The sequence below is a fragment of the Balaenoptera musculus genome, chromosome 7 (genome assembly GCF_009873245.2).
Source record: "Balaenoptera musculus isolate JJ_BM4_2016_0621 chromosome 7, mBalMus1.pri.v3, whole genome shotgun sequence".
In the NCBI taxonomy this organism is placed as follows: Eukaryota; Metazoa; Chordata; class Mammalia; order Artiodactyla; family Balaenopteridae; genus Balaenoptera; species Balaenoptera musculus.
Genome location: NC_045791.1, coordinates 67,772,179 through 67,797,005, shown reverse-complemented (window position 1 = coordinate 67,797,005; position 24,827 = coordinate 67,772,179). Strand labels below are relative to the sequence as shown.

At 34.5% G+C, this 24,827-nt stretch overlaps 1 pseudogene; it reads left to right on the top strand.

Annotated features, from left to right (window-relative positions):
• The first annotated feature begins 1,701 nt into the window (after positions 1–1,701).
• Positions 1,702–4,420, top strand: LOC118897962 (annotated as a pseudogene).
• Positions 4,421–24,827: the final 20,407 nt, after the last annotated feature.

Genomic DNA, 24,827 nt, shown 5'->3' with positions numbered 1-24,827 from the left:
AAATGTAGATGACATCATCTGGTGACCGGAAAAGAAAACTAGTTGGACCAATCTCTTGTACATCTTCTGATTTTAGACCAGAGATACACTACTTAGGGAAAAAAAGTAACAATTGAACAGTCATGAAAATAAGCTTTGCTACTGGATCATAGTGGAGAGGTTGGGGGAAAAGACTGTTATATACATTTTTCTGTCTTTCAATCATCTTCGCTTTATATTAAAAAAAAATCCCCTTGTGTTCAAACCAATTCAGAAACATGATTCATTTTTCTCCTGGTGTCTCTGACACTTGCATAAAAAAATTTATGTATCTATATTCATTACCTTATCATATGTACATGATCAATAAAAGTTGAAATTGATTAAATTTCTTCATTAGAATTGTTTTCCAATGTGGAAAATTAGATACATTATTTTTAAAATAATGCTTTTTATACTTTATTTCAGGCATTACATATGCAATTTCTATTGTATTTTTGGTTTGTCCTAAAATTCTTAATTTGGTTATCTATTCAAATAAAAGTTTTATACCCATGAGAAAAATTCATGATTGATGTACTCATTTTTAAAAAGTTAGCTGATATTTTGCACAAAAAAATAATTGTTGTGTTTTAAGGTATCCATGAGAGATCCAGAGATAAATCTCATACTCCAGATTTTCTGATTTGGCATTCTTCACTACCTCAAGCATATCTGGAGGTCCTGCACCAGGATCCTTTGTATTCTATGTCCCAGATCTTATTATCCTCTTCATGTCAAAATGTTTTCTAATACAGTGTCTAGATGGATGTGGATCTCAGCTGGTGTCACGACTGGACAAAATACACACAGTGTTGAATTCTACTATGCAGTCCAAGGGCTGATGTCCTCGTAGTACTCTAGACACACATTGGTTTCTATACATCCCTGACTTCCCTGATATTAACCAGTTCACACAGACATGTCATTTTGCTCTCTGGATCACATTTAGAGTTTTAACACAAATCTAAACACCTGCACCAACTAAAGCACTGATTAATCTGGTTCTCCTTTAACAAAGAGGGTGACTAAAAAGATGAGGCAAAGCAAGGGTGTGGCAGATTATCAAACAAAAATTCAAATCTTTTCCAGTTCAGTGGAAAATGGAGCTTGGGAGAGATGCATAAGCACAGCTGTGATGAACTCAGTAGGCCAGTGAATGTCAGCAGTGCTCTCTACAATAGCGATAAGAAAATCAATTATCTCCATCATGAAAAACACATGGAAGAGAAGTCTCTCCCTCTCTTTCTCCGTCTCTCTCTCTTTCTCGTACTGCTTCATATATAACTTTCTTCTTTAAGCAAAGGAGGTGCATTTTTTAATGGACATTTTCTATATGCTTTCAAATCACTGTAAAACCATTTAAAATGTATCTGTGGTAAGATTCACTTAAAAATATACTGAATCCATAGCAGAATTGCAGCCTAAAATAGGATAACTTACAATTGTAAAATACAATGCAAATTTTCTTTGCTATTCCTAGAGAGGTGGGTCAGTTCACTTACTTTATGTGGTGAAAACATGTTTGGAGAGATGCGTTTCCTTTAAAATAATGTAAACAAATACCAATATGTGTGTAGCAGAGCCAAAATGTGGTTGCAAATGTCATGTTGTATTGAATGACTGGGGCACTTCTAACCACAGGTGTATCTAAGATTGAGGCAGTGAGATTGGTAGTGGGACATGACGGGCAAATTTCTGAATGATTACTACGATCAGTTCTTCAAGACCCTGTAATTTCCTCTTATTCCCTGAAGTAGAGTTAATTGTCTCCTTATTTTTGTTCCTATAGAACTATATTGATAACCACTTCTCTTTAACCTAGAAATTTTACTTTTGGACAGGACTCACATTTCCTTGATGTTTAGTAAAATGAATTGTGCTACACGTACTCATTTTGGAAACACTAAGTACCTCTATTCTTATCTATTTTTTATATCGTTTGCTGTTAAGCCTGAGGTTCTGCATTTCTCTCCCGGTATTTTTCTGCTGAAAATTACCCCAAGATTGAACAGAAAGTTCAATGAGGTTGCATGACCTCAAAATTACTCATCGGAATTGGAATTAAATAGCACGCTTTCCAAATTTTTTTCACCATGTTTTCCACTTGGGTTAGTCACTGATGTGGTAACAATATTTTTATGCAATTTAGGAATTGGGTGAATACTTTTTTTTTTCTAATGAAGGATTGTAAAAAGATGGAGAAAGAATACAGTGGTAGAGTTAATGACCAATTTAAAAAGAAATATTCTGATTTCGGCTCATCATTTAATTTCCAGTGTTGCTGTAATTTAAGAAGTTTTGAGTAAATCCTCATTAATTTTTACTGAATGATGGAGTTCAATCTCAGGGCATGCAAGAGAATTCACATCTGTGTTTGTGTGTCTATATGTGTGTCTGTGTATATGCTTATATATATATATGCAAATATATTTTTAATATATCCACATATACTTTTAAAGGTTGACTAAAATTTGAGCAAGTAAAATTTCCTGGAAACTGCTTTAAAAAAATAATTAATTAATTTATTTATTTTTGGCTGCGTTGGATCTTCGTTGCTGCGCGCGGGCTTTCTCTAGTTGCGGTGAGCAGGGGCTCCTGGTTGCAGTGGCTTCTCTTGTTGTGGAGCACGGGCTCTAGGCACGCGATCTTCAGTAGTTGTGGCTCACGGTCTCTAGAGCGCAGGCTCAGTAGTGGTGGCGCACGGGCTTAGTTGCTTCGCGGCATGTGGCACCTGGGACAGAACCAGGGACCAGACCAGGGATGGAACCCGTGTCCCCCTCGCTGGCAGGTGGATTCTTAACCACTACGCCACCAGGGAAGTCCCCTGGAAACTGCTTTAATGTACATGTTTGAATTGTGAACGTTTATGAAGTATTATGATTATGTCCTCCTGGAATGAAGTCTTTATATACTTATGTTTCAATGATATTTATTTGCCATCATAATTATTGTAATTATATTTGAAAATTCACAGAAAATTGGAATCTATCTCATTACCTAACATACTGACTCATTCCAGAACAGTGTGATTACTTTATAAATTTTGTCACAAAGGTGACACAGAGTCTGGGAGTAACATCTTGTAGGAGTTCAGAAGTTCCCTGTTGGGTCTTCAGTTAACTTAATCATTCTCAGGATTGAAGCTCCACTCTGCAAATCCCACCAGACTCTCTATCAAATATAATTCGTCATCTGAGTCATACTTAGGAATTTTCAGCAGTATCCAACACAGCTGCAATAGCTTTTCAAATGAAGCCAATTCTGTCTGAAGATAAAAAGAAAGCCCAAATTACGATCTTCTGATAGAAGCATGAGATAGGCCAAAGCCAAATTTATTGGATTTACATGCTTCAAATGGAGAGTGATTTTAATTCCTCTCAATATTTTTATATTCAGATATTCCAATGGGGCCATATTTAGGGTCCCTTAATCCAAATAATTCTTTAGGACAAAGAAATTTAGAGCCACCTGCTTCTCTCTCATCAAATAAATGGAGGTAAACATGGCCTTTCCAGGTGTAACTTATTATGACTGTTACTCTGTACAACTAACCCCTATTCAGGTCAGCATTACTGCTCATGTAACAAATATTCTGCTTGATTGTCTGAAGACTGCATTTTTGTCTATACATTAAATCATGTTTAAAGAAGCTTTATATTTAGGCATGTTATTGGTATATGGAATAATTCCAATATTAGATTCTTGGTGGAAGGAAGCTATGGTAAATAGGCTCCTTTTGTTCCAAAGGATGTGAGTGTTGCCCTCGGGAGTCTTAGCTTTCATGTGACAATGTCCATTTTTGTAACTTTGCTTTATATTTATGTTCATTTATATATTTATTTTATTCCTGCCTATAAGCTATTCTTATTTTTTATTCCCATCCCCTTTTAAAACTCATGCACAGCAGCAAACACAGTCCCGTGTAGATCATAGGTAATAGGTCATAAATGTAAAAGAAGAATGACTGGATTGGAATGAAGTAGTTGAAATATTAGGCATTCCCTTTCTTCCATCTTGGGACGTGTGGACGCCTGCTGGGAATAGAATTTCTAAAATGCAGATCTGTCTGGAAGGTTGTGGTCCAAGGCCATTTTTGCTGGCTTAAGTGGGATCTCCAGAACAAGAGGGAGTACAACACAGCTTTTCTTAAAACTGAAGATGCTAATGCCTGAAATGAAACTGAATTCTATTTTGGCAAGAAATGTTCTTTTGTATACAAAGCAAAGAACACAGTGACTCCTGGTGGCAAACCAGACAAAACCAAAAAAATGAGGGGAAAAGTCAGTCCACTTGTGCTCATGGAAACAGTGGCATGGTTTGTGCCAAATTCGGAAGCAATCTTCCTGCGAAGGCCACTGGACACAGAATCCACATGATGCTGTACCCCTTGAGATTTTAGACATTGAAAAGTAAATAAATAAAAGTGTGGGGGAAAAGTTCAGTGGTTAATAATATAAGAATTTCTTAAAATTTGCAGGACCCATACGAAGAGTCTGCCTCTACCCTTCATCATTTCACAGATATTAGATACGTTTCATGAAGTGATTAGGTCAAAACCTCTGACTAATGAGAATCGAATGGCTCCCTTTTTCCAATTCCTAACATATTTATATGTACCCATGCCTTTCCTTATGCTGCCTTCCTGTCTGAAACGAGCCTTCCTCAACTCCATATGCTCGAGTCCTACTCAATTTTTAACACCCAACCCAAACATCACCTAATTTAGGAAATCTCTCGATCCTCCCTGTTGAGATAATTCTCCTCCTCCTCTAATCTTCCTTAGCTTTCCCATGGCTCTTAGTTTCTTTTAATTTATAGTGTTTTATCTTTCTTGCTAGACTGAAAGCTACTGAAAGCAAGATTCAGGTTTAATCATCATTTTATACCCAATAGTAACTACTATAGTGCCTTTCATAGAATATGCAATGAATAAATGTCAAGTGTCATGATTTACAATATGAAACACTTAATCCAACAGAATGCATGTAAAGTAATCTATTTCCTTTGTATCCTTTAGAACTCATGTAATTTTTAATAAATTAATTATTCCCAGTATTTCCATCACTCTGAAAAAAGAAAGGTCACTCTTTCCAGCATAGGAAGGCTTTGGATTTATAATGGGTTTTTGAGACTTCCAGATGTTATGAATTTATTTCTAAAATAGAAAAAAAAAAAGTAAACAATAGAACTAGTTAGCAAACAAATTGAAAACCGTCAAACTCTGTGTTCACCACAAGAATCACAAGTAAGAGACCACTAAAAAAAAAAAAACAAACAATTTTTTTTTAAATGGAAAGAAACACAGGTAATTTGCCAAGGATGATAAGAAAGAATGACAAGAAAGTCAAAAGTTAATTTCAAAAACAATTTAAATAATTGAGCTAGAAATGCATCACGATTTTCATCTGTTTTATTTTGGGGATAAAAATTTTTAAATGACATATAAATGAGTATCATGAGAACAAAATACTTCAACGAGGAGTTCTCACACTTTTGAACTGTTTCACTTCCCTTGACTCAATTTCCTTACAGTAAAAATTCTAAAAAGGATAAAAAAATAATGTAAAATAATCAAGTTATCAAAATACTGACATTTTCCTTCCCTTCCACAAATATAGGCACCCCACACATAATGTAAGACAAATGTTGAATGCCTTTATTCCTATTGCTTGCTTTATTGGTTTAAATTCCCTGGAGAAGTATGGAAATGCCAGTCGGGTTAGTTGAGTATGCCAAGGAATATATAGAAGCAGGTAATAGCATTCTTGAGAGGATCCCTGTGTGTAGGAGTTGGAATCCAGTTTTCGGTTGTTTGGGTCAAGGTCAGCTCCAAAGTGAGCAGCCTCATTGACCTAGATTCAGCATCAGGGTTGTATCACTCTTGATTGCTGCTTGGTGTGAGCTGAAATGGTCACTCCTAAAATATCAGTTAGGGTATGACTGGCGGTGAGAGGCCAACAGCTAAAGGTTATAGTTGGAGGCACTATGTGATCAAACTGCATAGGATTGTATGAAAATTCCTTGGCCCTCTCCATCTCCCAATTTGAAGTGGTGTACTTCAAATAAAAGTACGTTTCAAAAAAACATACATTTATGGTGGGGAAGGGAAGAAATAAGAAAGAAATATGTTTTCTAGTTATTAATTGTGATGACTAACTAAGAAGAAATCCCAAGCTAAAATAAGTCTCTTGAAATATTTTAAAATATCAGAGAGTTACTCTTTCCTATTCAAAATATAATCAAGAACTGATGGACTCTTTGAAATCATATAGATTTAGCGGAGGAAAAGGGGAGAGGATGCATCTTGAGAGATTTCACTGAAATTAACATCGAGTTGAAGAAGGTAACTTTATATCTGCACTTTTTGCTATAGCAGACACCAGAGCAAAATATGGCCAGACAGTCAATTGGGACAGCATGACACACCACTGGAAAAAATGATGTCAAGTGCAAAATTACAAGAAAAGTAAAATCATTGTTGAAGCCACGTTAGCATACCCTGCTCAAAATTATATCTGATTCTCTAGACACTTCATTTGGAAGATTCCCCAAAACAAAAGCAGAGAAATTACATAAATGGTTTTCCAGGCCAACCTTTCTGATTTAGTGTGCTGTAAGTTGCTTGTAGTGTTTCTCCAAGTAGGGAATCCAGGAAAATTTCTAGGGGCTGTGGATTTTGGAATCTCACCAAATTGTTAATGATCGCAGCCATACTAGTTAGCAAAATCCTTCCTAGCAGTTAATAAGAAGAAAGGGTGATCAGTGAATCAGAGGAAACAACAGCAGTAGTGACAGGCACCTTGGGTACCCATGTGTACCCACCATGGTGTTAGCTCTCTTCCTAGCTGTTTTTTCCAGCACTGCATTGGTGTAATTAAATTTTGTTCTCCTTGGCTAAAAAAGGTGAAGAGAACACCTCTCATTTCCTCTTCTCAACAGCTTAGAACTTAGGGGAAGTGGGCAGCAAGAGTTTGGGGTAAAGAAATCTTAAGACACAGAATTTTAAAATATTGAAAAAGAAGGCCAAAATATGGGCCATACTGAATGGTCACATTCCTGAAGTGGCCATTAGTTCAGTTATTTTCTCTCATTATTTTCCGGTAGTTATTTACTTATTATGATAATTTACTTGATTACTCATAATTATTATTTTATATTTTCTGCAAGGATGAAAGCCCCACGGGGAAAGGGCTGTGTCTGTTCTGGTGGTCACTGTTTCTCTGGTACCTTGCATGTAGTCTCAAAGAGAAGGTACTCACTCAGTAAATAAGTGCTCAGGAAGTACTGACCTGTTGACAGATGAGATGCTGAGAATCCAGTCCAATACCAATGATTCTAAGCTTTCTGGTGATTTCCTTATTTTTCCAGTCTAATTTATATAATCTAATTTAAATTAAACGTTCTTAATTCTCAAACTGGAAGAGTGGTTTTATAAGAAAAGCTTCACTTTAGAATAAAAATATCCATCTGTAAAGTTTTATATTTTTCTTCATTTCTTTTTTTTTTTTTTTTTAAATCCCCAAATAAAATCCCTGCCAAATGAAAGTAATACAAGGCAACTCAAATAATTTGCCAGGGCAAGTTTATTAACATTTTCCCAAAGCATATCTAATTTGAACTGTTTATTTTGGATCACCATCCAAAAGATAATTTTTTTTAAAGCTTATAAGAAAATGCTTGGCTTATAAATGTTAGTTTGCATAGATAAAGGCAAGGAATGGGGTTGAGTGAGGAAGAGGAAGAGTGTCTCCCACAATTAAAATGTTCCCAGAAATTGTTTTTGACTGTGTCATTTAAGCACTTAGCCCTAAAGAGTGTTAATGCAGAGAGATTCAATCATCTCAAAATAAAATTTGAAAAATATTAAATATCTAATGCCTGATGCAGTTGCTGGCACATAAGGTGCTCAATTATGAATTGGGCTTTCATGTTTTGATTTTATTAGTAGGAAGAAGGTTATTTTCATGAAAATATAATTGTGGACGATTGTCCATAATTAAAACAATAAACAAAGCCCTTAATAATAAGAAGAATAATAGCAGTTTTTATTTAGTACTTACTATGTGCCAGCCTTATTCTAAGTTTTATTTGTATGTATTTATTTTTATATGTATTTAATATAATATATAAAAATAGAATATATAAGTAGAATATATAACATGTACATATAATTTATTTAATCTTCACTACAACCCTGTGAGCATGACTAATGCTATACATGTTTTGCAAATGAGTAAAATGACTTCCCAAAAAGCACATGCTTAGTGAACAGAGAGCCAAGATTCAAACCCAGGAAATCTGATTCCGGGATCCATTCTTTCAATCCCCATGAATTAAGTTGAATTTAGTAGCCCTAAATGCTTTCAAACAGATCAGAAACTTTATATTTAAATGAGTGTTTTCCTCATCAGTGAAAACATTGGAGTGGCTAGGTTTAGTACAGTTTTTTTCTTCTCAATTACGTATTTGTTTGAAACATTATTTTCACTGTTTCCACTGGTGAACCTATTGAGAGTAGGTTTAATTTTTTTAACTACCAAAAACGATTTGTTGCAATTTCTGGTGAATAAGTAGGATTAAACAAGTAAAATTGTGTGACATTGCATCAAAAAACAAAATGTGAATACAAAGTAATGATTCCAATTTTCCTTCATGTCTCATAAAATGATTGTAAAGACAATCCCACAGATTAGATCCAAAAGTGTTTTTGAAAAAATACATAATGTGAAGATGTAGTCAAAGGTGTATTCTTTCTGTTATATTAGTAAAAAGAGAATAGAAAAGAAAAATCTCAGTGCTTTATGGAATTTAAAAGTCAATGGAAGAGTCCTTGAAGTCTATTGTCTTGAATTGAGGTGGTGTGAATGTACACTGGAATACAGAGGTCTTTGTGTAGAATCTCATTCTTCTACTAAATTATATTTTTTAATCTGATTTTTGTTTTTCTCAGAATCTGTTAGAACAACCCAAGTTTTATTGTAGGCAGTGTTAATCTAGGATTAGCCAAGCAAAACCAGAAAGTGAAAAATTAGGCTTTCCCTCCCCTGAGGGCCTGTCCACGTTGTAAACTGTACAAAATGATCCTATCCTGACAGTGGAGAAATGAACACAGTTTTCAACAAAACTTACATATGTGGCAGGGAGCTGTCCCGAAATGACATACTTAGACAAATATTTCCAAAAGGATCATAGGTTTTCCTTTACAACAGTATTTCATAGGCTTTACATTTCTCAGCTTGGCCTTCTCTTTATCACTTTCTCTCTTTATCATTATTTTTAAAAAGCTTTATTAACTTTGAGTTTCTTCAAAGAAAATTTTTTTATTCAAACAACAATTTTATTTTGATGTACATGTTGATTCAGTGCTAAGAAGCAATTGAGGAGCATGAAAAACAGTTAAGCTGGGGGGACATTGTGGATCATTAACAGTTAAATTAAAGCAGATAACTAAATTCCAATTTTTATTTTATTTTATTTTCACTTTAATCATTTCATAGATGTGCTTTTTGCCCTCACTTTATAGATTTGGATTTTCAGGAACATTGTCTGCTTTCTACATTTTTGTCTCCAAATTACTTTCCAACAATTCAGGTAAGTGCCTCTAGGTGTAGAGCATATCTCCTTGATGATTCTAACAGTTTCTGATCAATTAATTAATTATGCTATTCAAATACCTATTGTGTGCAAAGCACTGCACTAAGTTTGTTAGGGTATAAACAGAAAAGTAATATGATTCTTAGCCTTAAAGAGATTATATAATTTACTTAATATTGAACATATCCATTGGGCACTCTTATAATAAATTCATCTATGAAGTGATAAGTTTAAACATAATTTGACTGAGATTTATTCTAGTTTAAGAAGTCGACAATTTTCTAAAAAAATCATAGAGTACTTATTTTTTCCCCAATTAAAAATATTTCAATTATTTACTCATACTTGCTTCTCCCTCCTGTAATATGTTTTGTATTTCTACAGTAGTTTCTGTTTTCCAAATAGCTCCCACAGAAATAGATGCATCTGTTCTCTGGACTTAACAGTATATCATTCTTTTTCTTAAAACACATTATTGTAAAACACAGGTAAAGAGAACCAAACATATTTTTTAAAAAAATTGCACATGAAGTGTTTTCTGAGCTGTGAGCTACTTAACCTCTCTCTGGAGCTGATATATGGATGCTTTTAACTTAAAGTTCATGCTAGAATTTTTTGTACTTTAAAATAAGGGATTATACCTATTCTAGATTAATTCTTTTTTGTTATTTATTTTATTACACTTGAGTTCATTTTGGTTTTAGTTGGAGTAGCCTGATTAATTGATGTATTAATTTTGAACGGGATGCTTCAGAATAAGGCAATAAGCTTGCAAACTCTAACTATTAGTAGGTAGCATCTATTTTTTCCTATTGTATACACTTTAGTGAAATAAGCCTAGGAAAAAGAAGAAAGAAACTTACTTTCTCAATCCAACCAAAATGTTTCTTATACCAAGAGATCAAAGAAATTCATATCAAAATATGTAGCATTTTTTAAAAGCGTATTAACTGCTTAATAAATATAGGAACTGATAATATCCATGATCCAGAGATGGGGTGGTTAGCCTTTCTGTGGCTGCTTTGTTGAGTCATGGTAAGCATATTCTTCATCTGGCTGTCACATTGTTTTATTTGTTAGTCATAGCAATTGAGTCTGATTCATACTGTCCTATACAAAGCTCAAGGCCTTGCAAGCATGCATTCTTCTAACATTTCTAATCAAATGCTTCACTCTGACTTAGGAAAGTGCTGACAATAATGTAAGCTTTTTTGTGTAGAGAATGGTAAATATACTTAAAAATAATATGACAAAAATCTCAACATTACTATCTTCCAATTGGACAATTTTACATGATTGGGACTAATTAGAGCTTTCTTCCTGATTCTGCAGAGTTCATGTTAGTGAATTTTGGCAATGTCTCTCATATTATCCTGTCCCAGATAAGTGAAGACGTCTTGGTGGACTGATATTGAGATAAAAGGTGTGAAATCAGTTTAACCAATGGTCCTATGATTAACGGACATAGCAGAAATTTTAATCAAATTTGTAGGTGATAAAAACTACATGTTGCATGGCAATATTAGGATTAAAATTAAAATCTCAGAATTTAGTGATGGTGGGCTGATAGCAATATCATAAAGTTGTGTAAGAGATAAATGTAAAAGCATATATTAAAAACTGATTACAGAAGAATATGGTGAAGAGACATGGCTGCATAATAGTAGCTGATGTGACAAAAAAAGTTGGTAGGTTTTAGTCAATCTTAGCAGGGAAATATGGCTGTTAAATTGGTCTATGACCTTGTTCATGAATTAAATGTATACTTATTGAGTAACTATTGTGTGCTAAGCATTATGCCTGGCATGGGGCTAGTGACGAAATAGACCTGATCCACATCTTTAATAAATCTACAAACAGTCTTGTCTGAAAGGTTGACAAGAAACAGTTTCAACTCAGAGTGAAAAATACTATGAAAAAGGTGGTACTGAAACTTGTGAAGGCCACATGATCCAGTCTATAGTTGTCAAGATGAGTTTTCCAGAGCAAATGATTTCAAGAATGATACTGCTTCTGCTTCTATCTTCTACAAATCTTACACAAAGAGGCTCATCCAGTTACATCTAAATCCCAACCTTGGCCTGTTCTATAATGATCTTGCTACCCTTCCCCCTCCTCTACACTATCTGGGAAAGACTGAACATGGTACCATTTCTAACTCCCTCAACCATGCAGAAAATTCTTATAAACGTGAAATTGGGCAATGAAAGATTCTGACAACCAAAGGGCTTTCATAATACTTCTTCCCTCTCCTTGATAAGAAATAGAGTTGCATTCAGGTTGTGCATCCCCGTAGCTCTTTTAGGAAAGAAAGTAGGAAAGAGGATAGATAAAAGAAATCTAGGGACTTCCCTGGTGGCACAGTGGTTAAGAATCTCTCTGCCAGTGCAGGGGACATAGGTTCAAGCCCTGGTCCAGGAAGATCCCACATGCTGCAGAGCAACTAAGCCCGTGTGCCACAACTACTGAAGCCCATGCACCTAGAGCTCGTGCTCAGCAACAACAGAAGCCACCATAATGAGAAGCCTGCGCACCACAAAGAAGAGTAGCCCCACCTCTCCACAACTAGAGAAAGCCCGCATGCAGCAACGAAGACCCAATGCAGCCAAAAAATTAAAAATTAAAAAAAAAAAGAAATCTAAAAGGCAGATTAGTTACTCTTTCTTATTTCCAGATCATAATGCCTCAAAACATTCAGAGTTGGAGCAAACACATCTACGAAAGCCATTACCCCCCGAACAAGCCCTATTCTGTAGTATTGTCAATAATGTTTACCAGTAAGAGAGAGATGTTATAGTCTATATTCTATTAAAGGAGTTAGGTAATTTTATAATGCATTTGAGAAAGAGAGCTAAACGTCTATTTTTAGAGTAATCTAGGTATTGTTTATCCTAAGATCTCTTTGCTTTTTCTTCTTCTCCTCCTCCTTCTCCTCCTCATCCTGGATCATTCCTTCCCAACATCTGCATGGTTTGCTCCCTCATCTTCTGCAGATCTTTGCTCAAATATCACCCAGTGAATATTTCTTTGACTGTCTCACTTAAAATCTCACATCCTTACCATCCCTCTACCTCCTCTTTCCTGCTTTATTTTTCTTCTCACCACTTACGATCCCCTGACATACTATATATTTTACTTACTTTTCTGCTAGTGTCTTTCCAAATGGATTATAAATTCCATGAAGACAGGGCTTTTGTCTCTTCTGTTCTTTTCTGCAACGCCAGCACCTAATACTCAAGTACCAAGTATTGGACATGATAGATCTTCAATAAATATTTGTAAAATGAATGAATAAATAAACCCTAAACGTTTACTTCACCTCTGACCTCTTTCCTGCGTGCCACACATCTTTACTCTAGAGGTCAGCACTATGGTCCATCTCTTGCCTGGATTCGGCTAATACCCTCCTAGGTTCTAGCCTTGCTTCCAGTCTTTCTTCTTTTTACATTTATTCTCTATACCATCTCTTGAGAAATTATTCTAAAGTCCAAATCTTATCCTGTCACTCACCAATTTATAATTTTCCAATGGATTTCACCACCCTTAGAAGAAAAACCTACATTTTAAGAAGAATCACGTTAGCTTTCCTCATCTCACTTTGCTGTCTCGGGTCCTAACACTCCAGTCTTCATTCTGATCATCCTAAACTACTGGTGTTAGAGTTCCTCTAACTCACCACCTTCTTTCTTACTTCGAGATCTTCACCTCCATTCTGTTTGACACACGATTTTCACAACCCACTTTATTAGCCTAGCTCTTATGCATTCTTCAGTGTCAGATGTTCTCGCCCTGGGACGCTTTCCCTAAAGGACAGAAAAACCAGTTGTTCCTGATAAGTACCTACTTAGTACTGGCATTTCTCAAAGCAGTCATCACATGTTATTTAAATTGATTATTTTTCTGTGTCCTCTACTGGGGTCTAAGTGCCATGCAGATGGTCATCTCATTTGTCTTGCTCACATCCAGATCCCTAGAGCTTATCATGGTGCCTAGCTTATGGTATGCATTTGATATTTGTTGCAAGTAAAAGAGAGAAAGAATGAATATGGAAAAACGGAAAGGGAGGAGGTGGGGGGATTAGACTTTATTCTGTATTTAAAAGAAGACAAGCTTAGATTGCCCATGGAGATAAATGTTCTTATCTTAAGCATTTTAATTAGATAATAAAAACACATTTAAAATCCAGCAGAAGATGTTTCAATGTTATCTTTAAATCACTCTCTTATTTAATCCAATATGCTCCCCAGGCCATAACAGGTACTAAATAAATATCTGGTAAATAACACACAAGACTGTTCTTTTTTTCAGCCAGATAAGACATAATCTGTGTGAATATACACAGAATATTTGTTCAATAAATTTACTCTATTTTAGTGAGAGCATTTAAAATGCCCTCTAGGCCAGGACCTCAGTGCACCCACCCCAGTTCACCATGAGACTAACAGTGACTCCATGAAAAGAATTGGATGGGAGACCTCTCAGAGGTCATTTCTGTGCAATGGATTTTTAATCAAGTTCTTCTAAACTAACTGTAATTTATTATCTTTATATTCCTTAAAATTGCTATTAAATTGTTCCATCTTCAAACAGCATTAACCCTTGGGCAGTCAAGTTCCACAAATTATCAGTCACTGTATTAAATAAGTGTTTTCAGTTGTTCTAACACTACCTATTCAAAGCTTTCCAGGGTGCCCAGTACTTCTAATCTTGCCAGACTTCTTGAACCACTCCAAACCACCAAATGATTAACTTCCCTCTTATTTCCCCTAACTTTGATCAAATTTCTTATCTGCTCTTGCCTTTCAAGGATACTGAGACAAGTGTCAAATCCAATCCGCCTGGACCTAGAAGCCTCACTGTAGAGAAGGCCAGGTGGATCCTCACACATTCATAGCCTGATAAGAGGCTTCTCATCTGTCCACTCCTCTCAAATCTGCAGCACTAAACATTCTGAAACAAAGCTAGAAATGTAGGTGAAGAAAAAGGGTGGAGTCAGTCTGAGCTTGAAACTGCTGCCATCATGTGTATTGATTTTTCCTTGCCAAAATATTATTGCCATCTTTCAGAGCTCTGCTCTGAAAGGGTTTGGAATCCATCTCTTTGCTGAGTCTGTCATGTGTTATAATTCTCCACAGACTATGAGCTAATGCTGCAGGATAGTCCACCACCTGGTCTCAGAGGACTAAACTCTATCTTCATGCTTAAGACAAGAATGCTGATGAGGTGCTCCTATTAAGTAGAGCTTAAGTAGAACTTTCTCTTTCATACCATGTTGGCAAAATTAAACACACACTAAAAAACCAAACAACAGTAACAACAAAACTAAAAAATTACAGGGAATAATTTTACAGGTGAACATTGTGAACATTTTATTCGTTGTTTGTTTCATCGTGCCTTGAAGTTTTTTTTCGTCAAAATATACTCAACTCCCATTTTAGTGTAATGCTTTTCTTCTAGTTCTGCTTACATAAGACACCTATGACTATAACAACCATTTCCTAACTGAATAAAGGAGTAAAATGTGGGAGATAGGACTTAAAAATTAATAAATATTAACCTAAGAAAATGAGATCTTGTCAAATGTCATTATTTAAAGCCAAATATTGGATATTAATTCTGGTTACTTCCTGATTTTCTGCTTTAACTTCAACTAGCAAAGTGATTCAATAATATGTTGGATATTAATTCACCACAAAATTGTCAATTTACTGCAACGTGATTTCTAGAAATATGAAACGAACAAGTCTTGGTATGTTAAAGTGAGATCTGAGAAGTGAGAGAAAAGAATGTGAAATTAGCATATGGCATAATTTGGAAAAGGAATTTAGACTGAAATTTTGAGATGGAAAAAGTACTGAGCAAGTTTGTGATGTAGGTGCAAGCATGCTGGCTAGCTTAGGAGTGGAATAGAAGAAAGGAGAAAGAGATGTAAGAAAAGGTAGTTAGGCAAACATTATTTTATTTTTATACCCATAATTTGATTATTATCATTAAATTTCTACTCATTCTTCAGTTAATAAGTAATCCTGTATAAGAGTACATTTCCTACCAAAACTCAAATAAAGAATGTGAAAAAAAAGTTGTCAGTTCAGTTCAGAGTTTTCCTTACATTAACCATTCATACCATTAGGAAGAACATGGGCATGTTGTATTTAATAAAGCCTACATAAACTACTTATTAAAAAAAAAACACTCTCTATTTATGTACCCCATGAAAAATATATACCACTGAAGAGCAAAAAACAATGGGGTGTACATAAACTAATAAAAGTGGTAGGATTTATCTTTTTTCTTTCTTTTTCTCCCTGAATTATGGTAAAATTCCTGAAAAAGAGAGAATTGGACAAGTATATGTGTTACTTGTACTTGGACCCACAGACGCTTTCTCAGAGGTCAATGAGTTCCCTATGAGATATTATATTATTGTGTTCTCATTTTGATGATACACACAAACACACATGCACACATATGTATACTCTGGATAATGTTTGGCACTTCTGTAATCAAGTGGTGCCAAACAATAGTCCTTGTCTTTACGTTTGTGTTTACAGCTTTTGGGTGCCAAATAAAACTATACTAATTGAGTTGAGCTAAGAGAACAGTGAAAACAGCAGGAGTCAAATTAATAATTAGTATAGAAATGTTGTATTTTCCCCAAGTTCAAATGCTGTCATGGCTTGATTGATGAATCAGAGTTTCACCGTAGTTTGAAAAGACAAAATTGATGGGAAAACTTGAGCAGAGAATGAAGTAGAATACAAGGGAGAGAGAATGACACTTTCTTGAGTATATGCTTTTGTATAATTTTGACATTTGAAAGCTCTATTTTTAGTTGGAAATTTAGGCCATTTATATTTAAAGTTATTATTAAGCATAGTTTTACATTTCTACATATTTTAAATATAAATTAATATAAATGGGAAAGGAAAACAGTAACTCAAAAACTGAAAGAACACTGAAACAAAAGGACCTAATTGTGTTTCAGTTGAATACCATAACCACACTACAGGGACAAATAAACAAACTCAACTAGATGCTGCCTATATGAAACTCAAAATACAGGAAATAATAAATAAGCAAAAATCAGTGTATTAGGAAATAAGAACACCATACAAAATAGAAAAAATTATAAAACCAAAGGTGGTTTTGACATGATCAATAAAATTAATAAAACTCTAGTCAGGATAATTAAGAAAAGGAAAAAAAAAAGATACAGAAAAGAAGCCAACTACCCATATCAGGAATGAGAGAGGTGATATTACTACAGATGTTACAGTTATTAAAAAGATAAAGGGGGGTATTATGAACAATTTGTGTCATAACTTTGAAAATTTATATTAAGCTAATAACATGAAAAGCACAAACTACAATGTTTACTCAAGAAGAAACAGATAACCTGAATTCCATAGGTTTATTTAAAAATATGTATTTGCAGGGCTTCCCTGGTGGCACAGTGGTTAAGAGTCTGCCTGCCAATGCAGGGGACACGGGTTCGAGCCTTGGTCAGGGAAGATCCCACATGCCGCAGAGCAACTAAGCCTGTGTGCCACAACTACTGAGCCTGCGCTCTAGAGCTCCTGAGCCACAACTACTGAGCCCGCATGCCACAACTACTGAAGCCCGCATGCCTAGAGCCCATGCTCCGCAACAAGAGAAGCCACCGCAATGAGAAGCTCATGCAACAAAACCAAGAGTAACCCCGCTTGCCGCAATTAGAGAAAGCCTGCGCGCAGCAACAAAGACCCAACACAGCCAAAAATAAATAAATAAATTTATTTTAAAAAATGTAATTGCAGTTAAAATCTTTGCAGAAAGAAAATCTAGTTCTAGATAAGAGGTGAATTCTAACAGTAAAGAGGTAGTAATATCTATGCTACTCTATCTCATCAAGAAAAATAAACAAGATGAGATATTTCCCAACTCATTCTATGAGGCTATTGTTACCATGATCCTAAAACCAGATCAAGATAATACACAAATAGAAAATAGCAAACCTACATCCCTTGTGAATATAGATGCAAAAATTTTAAACAAAATGATAACAAATTGAACCCAACAATATTTTTAACAGTATAATATACCGACCACCTGGGTTTTACCCAAGGAATGAAATGTTTTAGAGTTTGAAAATCAATCAATATAGCTCACAATATTAACAGAGTAGAAAAAAAAGAAAAAACACATGATTGTCCCAACAGATGCAGAAAAAGCATATGGCAACATCCAAATCTAGTCCTGATGAAAAACTTTCAGCTTACTTGGAATAGAAAGGTACTTTCTCGACCTGATAAAGTGCTTCTGTGACAAATCTACAGCTAAATTTATACGTAATGAAGAAAGACTGATTACCTTCCCTGTAAGAGAAGCAAGAGGTCAAGACAGTTTACTCTCACCACTTCTATTCAGCATTGTGTGGGAGGTTCTAGTAGGTGCAGTAAGGCAAGAAAACTAAATGAAAGGCGTACAGATTGGACAATGAAAACTAAACTCACTCTGAGTTTAACATAGTGCAGGAGACCAGATAAATATACTAAAATTAATTTTATTCTATATGCTAGCTAGACAAAATTGGAAATTGAAACTTAAATACAATTTACAATAGAACTAAAATATAAAATACTTAAGAGCAAATCTGAAAAATATGTACAATGCCTGTACAATCAATATTACAAAACTGATAAAAGATTTCAAAGAAAATCTAAGTAAGTAGAGATATATGCCTTGTTTACAAATTGGAACACACAATAATGTTAAGATGTCATTTCTCCTAAAATTGAGCTATAGGTTTAATGCAATCTCAGTCAAAATTATAGCAGGTTTTCTACTGTAGAAATCGGCAAGGTCATTCTAAGTTTCGTACAGGAATACAAATTACCTAGAATAGACAAAACAACTTGGAAAAAAAAGATTAAACTTAGATGACTAGGAATATGACTTTAGGACTTTTTATAAGTTACAGTAGTCAATATAGTGTGATGATGGTGTGAGGATGAACAGATTGATGAAATAGAATCGCGATTATAGAAATAGACATACATGTATGTACACGGTCAGTTCATCAAGGGTGCAAAGTCAATTTCACAAAGAAGGAATACAATTCTTGTACTGTATGGGAATAATTGAATATCCATTTATAAAAAAAATGGTGAACTTTGATCCATATCTTTCTCTCCTTTCATGTCCAGCCGAACTTTTATTCAAGAGTTGGGGTTAAATAAGAACTTGCCGATGCACACAAATGCTAAAGGGAATTTTCCACCCTCATCCTTTCACAGAAGCCACAATCAATTGATTCTTTTAAATAATTAATTAATTAATTAAAGTTTATCTGTAAGTTCCCTTACTAGACTCAGGGTCTTTTCTTTTTCTTTCCTTCAAGGCTTATTGAGATATAACTCACCTACAGTACTGTATGAGTTTAAGGTGTGCAACATACTGATTTGACCACATACAACAGGAAATGATTATCACAATAGGTTTAGTGAACATCCATCATCTCGTATAGATCATATGAGATACAGATACAAAACTAAAGAAATAGAAAAAAAATTTTTTTTCCTTGTGATAAGAGCTCTTAGGATATACTCTCAACGACTTTCATATATAACTTATAGCAGTGTTAATTATATTTATCATCTTGTACATTACATCCTTAGTACTTATTTATCTTATAAATGGAAGCTTGTACGTTTTGACTGCCTTCATCCAAACCATCTCTGGTAGCCACAACTCTGATCTCTTTTTCTATGAGCTTGTTTGCTTTTGAAGTAGAATTGACCTACACTGTTAGCTCTTGTTGCAAAACATAGTGATTCGATATTGTTATACATTTCAAAATGATCACCACAATAAGTCTAGTTACCATCTGTCACCATACAAAGATATTACATAATTATTGACTATATTCCCCACACTATACATGTCACACCTGTGATTCATTTATTTTGCAACTGGAAGTTTGTACCTCTTAATCTCCCTCACCAATTTCTTTCCCTTTCTCTATATGCAAAACGTGTATCTTTCTCTATATACGAAAATAAACTCAAAGTGGTATATTGACCTAAATGTAACACCAAAGACCATAAAAGTGATTTCTCTCACCAAAGAAAATGTGAGAGAAAATTTTTTGATCCTGTGTTGGGTAAACGTTTCTTAGATATAACACCAAAATTACAACGTATCGAAGAAATAATTGATAAATGGAACATCATTAAAATTAAGAACTTTGGCTCTTTGAACAACACTGATGAGAAATTGAAAAGGGAAACCACACATGGGGAGAAAATATTTGCAAATTGCACAACTAGTAAGGAAATTGTATCCAGAACGTATATAGAACACTCAAAACTGAATAAGACAACCAACAACCAAATTAAAAAAGCAAAAGATTTGAACACTTTATCAAAGAATATATATGGATTGCAACAAGTACATGAAAAGATGCTCAACATCATTAGTCTCTGGAGAAAAGGAAATTAGAACAACAATAAGGTAAGTCTGCACATCTACTGGAAAGTCAAAAGTTAAAATGTACATGAGATGTTAAAGTGTTGATGAGGATGTATAACAACGGAAATTCTCATACACGGTTGGTACAAATGTAAAATGATACAACGACTTTGAGAAACAATTTTTCAGTTTCTTAAGTTAAAATTATCATATGACCTAGTCATTTCCTTCTTAGCTATTTACTCAGTATAAATAAAGCATATATTTATACTTGTTCATGAATGTTATTTGTAATAACCGAAAACTGGAAACAATCCATATTTCCAACAGCAGATCAATGGATAACAAATGATAGAATTTGGTATAGAATGGACTACTGCTCAGTAATAAAAAGCAGTGAACTACTGAGTCACTTAGCAGTCTTGATGCATGTCAAAATAATCATGCTGGGTGAAAGAAGCCAGACTAAAAAAAGTATATAATGTATGATTTCACTGTATTAAATTCTATAAAATGCAAATTCATCTATAGTGAGATAGAGCAAATAAATGATTTTTTGGGATGGAGGGGGTGGAGAAAAGCAGAGAGAGGGATTACAAAGAGACCTAAAGAAATTTTGGCTGTGATTGCTTATTATCTTGATTTTGGTGATAGTTTCATGGGTATATACATATATCAAATCTTATCAATTTTAAACTTTAATCATAAGCATTTTACTGATGTTTAGTATTCTTAATTAAAGCTGTTAAAAAAGAAAAAGAGTACCACAAATGAAGAAAATAGCAGGGGCGTGGGGCGGGGGGGAGTGATCAGCAAACAATGTATTTCTTGCAAGAGAGAATGTGGATAAACATTATTTATGGATGAAACAAAGTTAAGTACACAGGTGTTCTGGGGACAGGATCACACATTGACTAAGGAGAGGGGCCCTTTCCATGGGCACTCTGCTTTAAAGGGCTCACATAAGCAAACACACAAAAAACAAAGGTACATGTTTGTGTTTATAATATGAAAGCCTAAGAACAAGTTAGATCCCTCCCTAAAAGTTTATTAGAAGAATTCATCTTAAAACTCCAATTAAAATAAAAATTAAAAAAAAAGCAACTACTCTAAGAGCAATGGAGTTTGGGCAAATCACACGGTCTGAGGGAATAGTACCCAAAACGCTGTCCTCACTTTAGACAGCAGCCACAAGTCTGGGGACTGCAGGACCACCTTCACTTTGGACCAACTGACTACAAGTTCAGGTATTCCCAGAACCCCACTAGGTTTGAGAATTTGCTAGATAGCTCACAGAACTTGGCACTATACTTACAATTACACTATTCTTTTTTTTTTTTTAAGTGAAAGTATATAAATTAGAACTAACCAAAAAAAGAGACATACAGGGAAAATCTGGGAGGGTTTTGAACATGAAGCTCCTGTTGTTCTCAGGGACAAGTTATCCTCCTGGCATTGCAGTGTGACGATACTCAGAGTATTTCATTCAGAGAAGTTCACGCTAGTCTCTGGTGTCCAGAATTTTAACTGGGGCTCACATACTATCCACATGGCTGACCTTTAGTCTCCAGTACACCCCTCCCTCCAGAGGTTTGACTAATACCTTCAGTGTCCAGTTTCTCTTGGAAGTCCAAACTAATATGGTGTGGTCTAAAGCTCCCATTACAAATTACATTGTTAGGTTGTCTGGTTGCCAAAACCTCTGATAAACAAAGATGTGCTTATCAGCAACACATTCCAGGAGCTTGGAATCACTTCCCAGTAGCTAAGGACAAAGACCAGACCTCTCTTTGGGTAAAGTTAATTCTTCACTATACATTAAGGAATGCATGAGTTTCTGTCATTCAGGATCCAGCCCTTGGCACCAAAGCAAAGCAACCCAATGGGTGTTTACTCTAAGCATCCACAGTTTGTGAACTAACACCATTCTGACCCCTAGGAAACCTCTGTTTCTCTTGCCCAATGTTCAGAAGCTAAAGTCAGTGTAGTCCGAATGCTGTGAAAATTTTAATTTGTGTGATGCCAAAGTTGGAGACTGACAGTGCTTACATGTGCCCAGAGGAATTGAGTGACAGAATTGCTTAAAGAGAAAAAATAACTTCATGTATCATATCCTTCCATTAAAATAGCATGATTACCATAGATTCTTGCATAATGAAGTGTCCTTTCCCAGTAGTGCTGAGATCTAGTTTATTTTGCTTTTCTTTTTGCTCCATTTTGAGGTTTTGGTGACACAAATTAGCGCGATATTCACGGGTATTGCTCATGCCAATGAGGGATATTTTGCAATTTTAAATAATTAACATATTACTTTTTGCAATCGTAAACATATTATTTTTACTTTGTCTTTCTGGGGTCTAGCCATACCATACTGGAAGTGTGTTATTTGTCCTTTGAACCAGGAAGTAGATGGACATTAAGTGACATAACAGTATTTATAGTATTAGTATTAGTATATTAGTATATTAGTATTATACTAGTATAGTATTAGTATAGTATTTAACTTAATTTACAAAGGTTTATGACAAATTTAACTTTATTTAAATAATTTTGATTTAAATTTTAGATATTTATTGATTATAATTGTATTTTGCCTCTTAATTCTAAAGGATAATTTTAAATAATTTAGAAAAATAACTTTTTGGAAAAATACATAAGTATAATTTTGTTATTTTGATTTTTTACGTTTACATTTTTAATACAATTATATTCTATTTCATATTTTTAAGATTAAGATTATCATATAATAACATTATGCTAAAATGAAAATAAATAAAAGAAAATGTTATGGACTAAGTGTATAATCATTTATTATATTTCGATTTTATTTTTCCTCCAAGAAAAATGTCAGGTCATCAGCAGAATGCCTACATGTGCAATAATAATTGATTTCACTCATCCTTGATATTATTTTGACTTTCAGTAATATACAAACCATAGCTTTACACATATTTCTTTAAATATATTTTTATGAATGCATATGTGTAAGGCACAGGGCTAAATCATAATTTATTAGCAGTTTGTTAACTTGGTTTATAATCTTTAAAAATTTAGCCATATGCTACATGGGCCTCTGTTCATTCTCTTGCTCAGGACCTCATAAATGACAGAGTTGAGCATGCTGGTAGAGATGAGAGTCTAATTGTCCAAGAAATGCCATGGGGAGACTTGGTTCCTGAAGATACAAAGAGCAAAGTGATTTGTGGCGCTCTCATGCAGAATAATCAAGATTAGCGTGTGTGTGTCTGTGTGCAAAACAACTTCAGGGCCTCCAGGAGGTATGTCTTCGAGAAAACAAGACAATTTTGTTGAAAAACTGATCAGTTGAAAGGGCACATTATTTTGTGTCAAAAATATGGAGGCAACATGGAAGCAGAAATATGAAGGCAATTTACTCTGAGAAATATACAGTGCTCACCAGAAAGTCATGGATCAAATAAAAAAGTAGTATGATTTTGAGCAACTAATGGAGTAAGAAGAGAGAATTACTTTTACCACATCAATATCTAAATGCACATGACAGTTTAAGTCAGCAATTTAAATGAGCCTCTCACACTTTGAAAACAGTTCTTTTGAATCTCATCCTAGATTCTTCCTAGTTTCCGTTGGCCTCTATTTCTCACCCTAATGTTCTAGTTTTTAATTTTGTGCACTTTCTGGCAAACAGACAGAGGTGAGGGAGGCTGTTGACTAATCTTAGTAAAATATCTCATTTTTGTGATATACACATTACTCTTAAAGGGAGGAAAAATCAATGAGGAGTGAAAAAGTAAAACTGCTGTGGTGGATAACAAAATATTCTGGACAAAATCACAATTTCTCCCTCTTTCAGGTTTCTTCCTTAATCTTCAGAATAGATCCTCACGGTGCCTGTGATAAATGCCAATGCAGTTTTAGTTTTAGTTTAATTAGTAGTTAGACTATTTATTTCTTACTTTTTGTTTTGTTTTGTTTTGGTTTTATAATTATGTCTTCATGTTATCAAAAGCATGAGGTTATGCATATGCTAATATATGATATGTATTACAGGCAAATGAGTACACGTGAAGAGGTAGATTTGCTTTTGTGGGTAACAATAGGTTGGTAACATAAGAGTTCAGGAGAAGTAATAGATCCATCAAACCATATCTATTTGAATGATGTTAATTGTATATGATACATGGAAAGAGTGCTACAAAAGCATTATGTGTACATAGGGAAAACCTTTATATGAGAAAACTGAACTTTCCAATTCCTGAGAGAAATTAGAACAAAACCAGAAGGGGTGAGGATTAGAGAAATTGAGAAGAGGTCATGATTATTTTTCATAAATTCTAGAAATAAAATAGAAAAAACAGGAGCCGTATCTGGACATGGATGAGATGTGATCAGCAACTTTGGCAGGGATTTTTTCTTAGGTATATAAAGGAAGACTGTACAGTTACAGAGAAAAGACCAATTAAATAAACATAAGTGACAAAATTTAACTCTGAGCTTAGGCAAAATTTTTGAAATTCCAAATAAATATCTACATTGAGGGAAAAATTCTATCTGTGTCTTTGCAGTTCAGTTCACCAATTTCTACCAATGTTTTCAGCATTATGAATACAAGGGATTCAGAAAAACTCCTTAATACTCAATTTTCCTGAGGCTATCTTGCATAAACATGTTAACATTATTGTGTTTTTTTTAAACATGAAATTAAGTTTTAAATCAGTGTTATTTTTGACTATGTTCATACCTCAGCTCATACCGATTACGAATATAAGGATATATATACACAT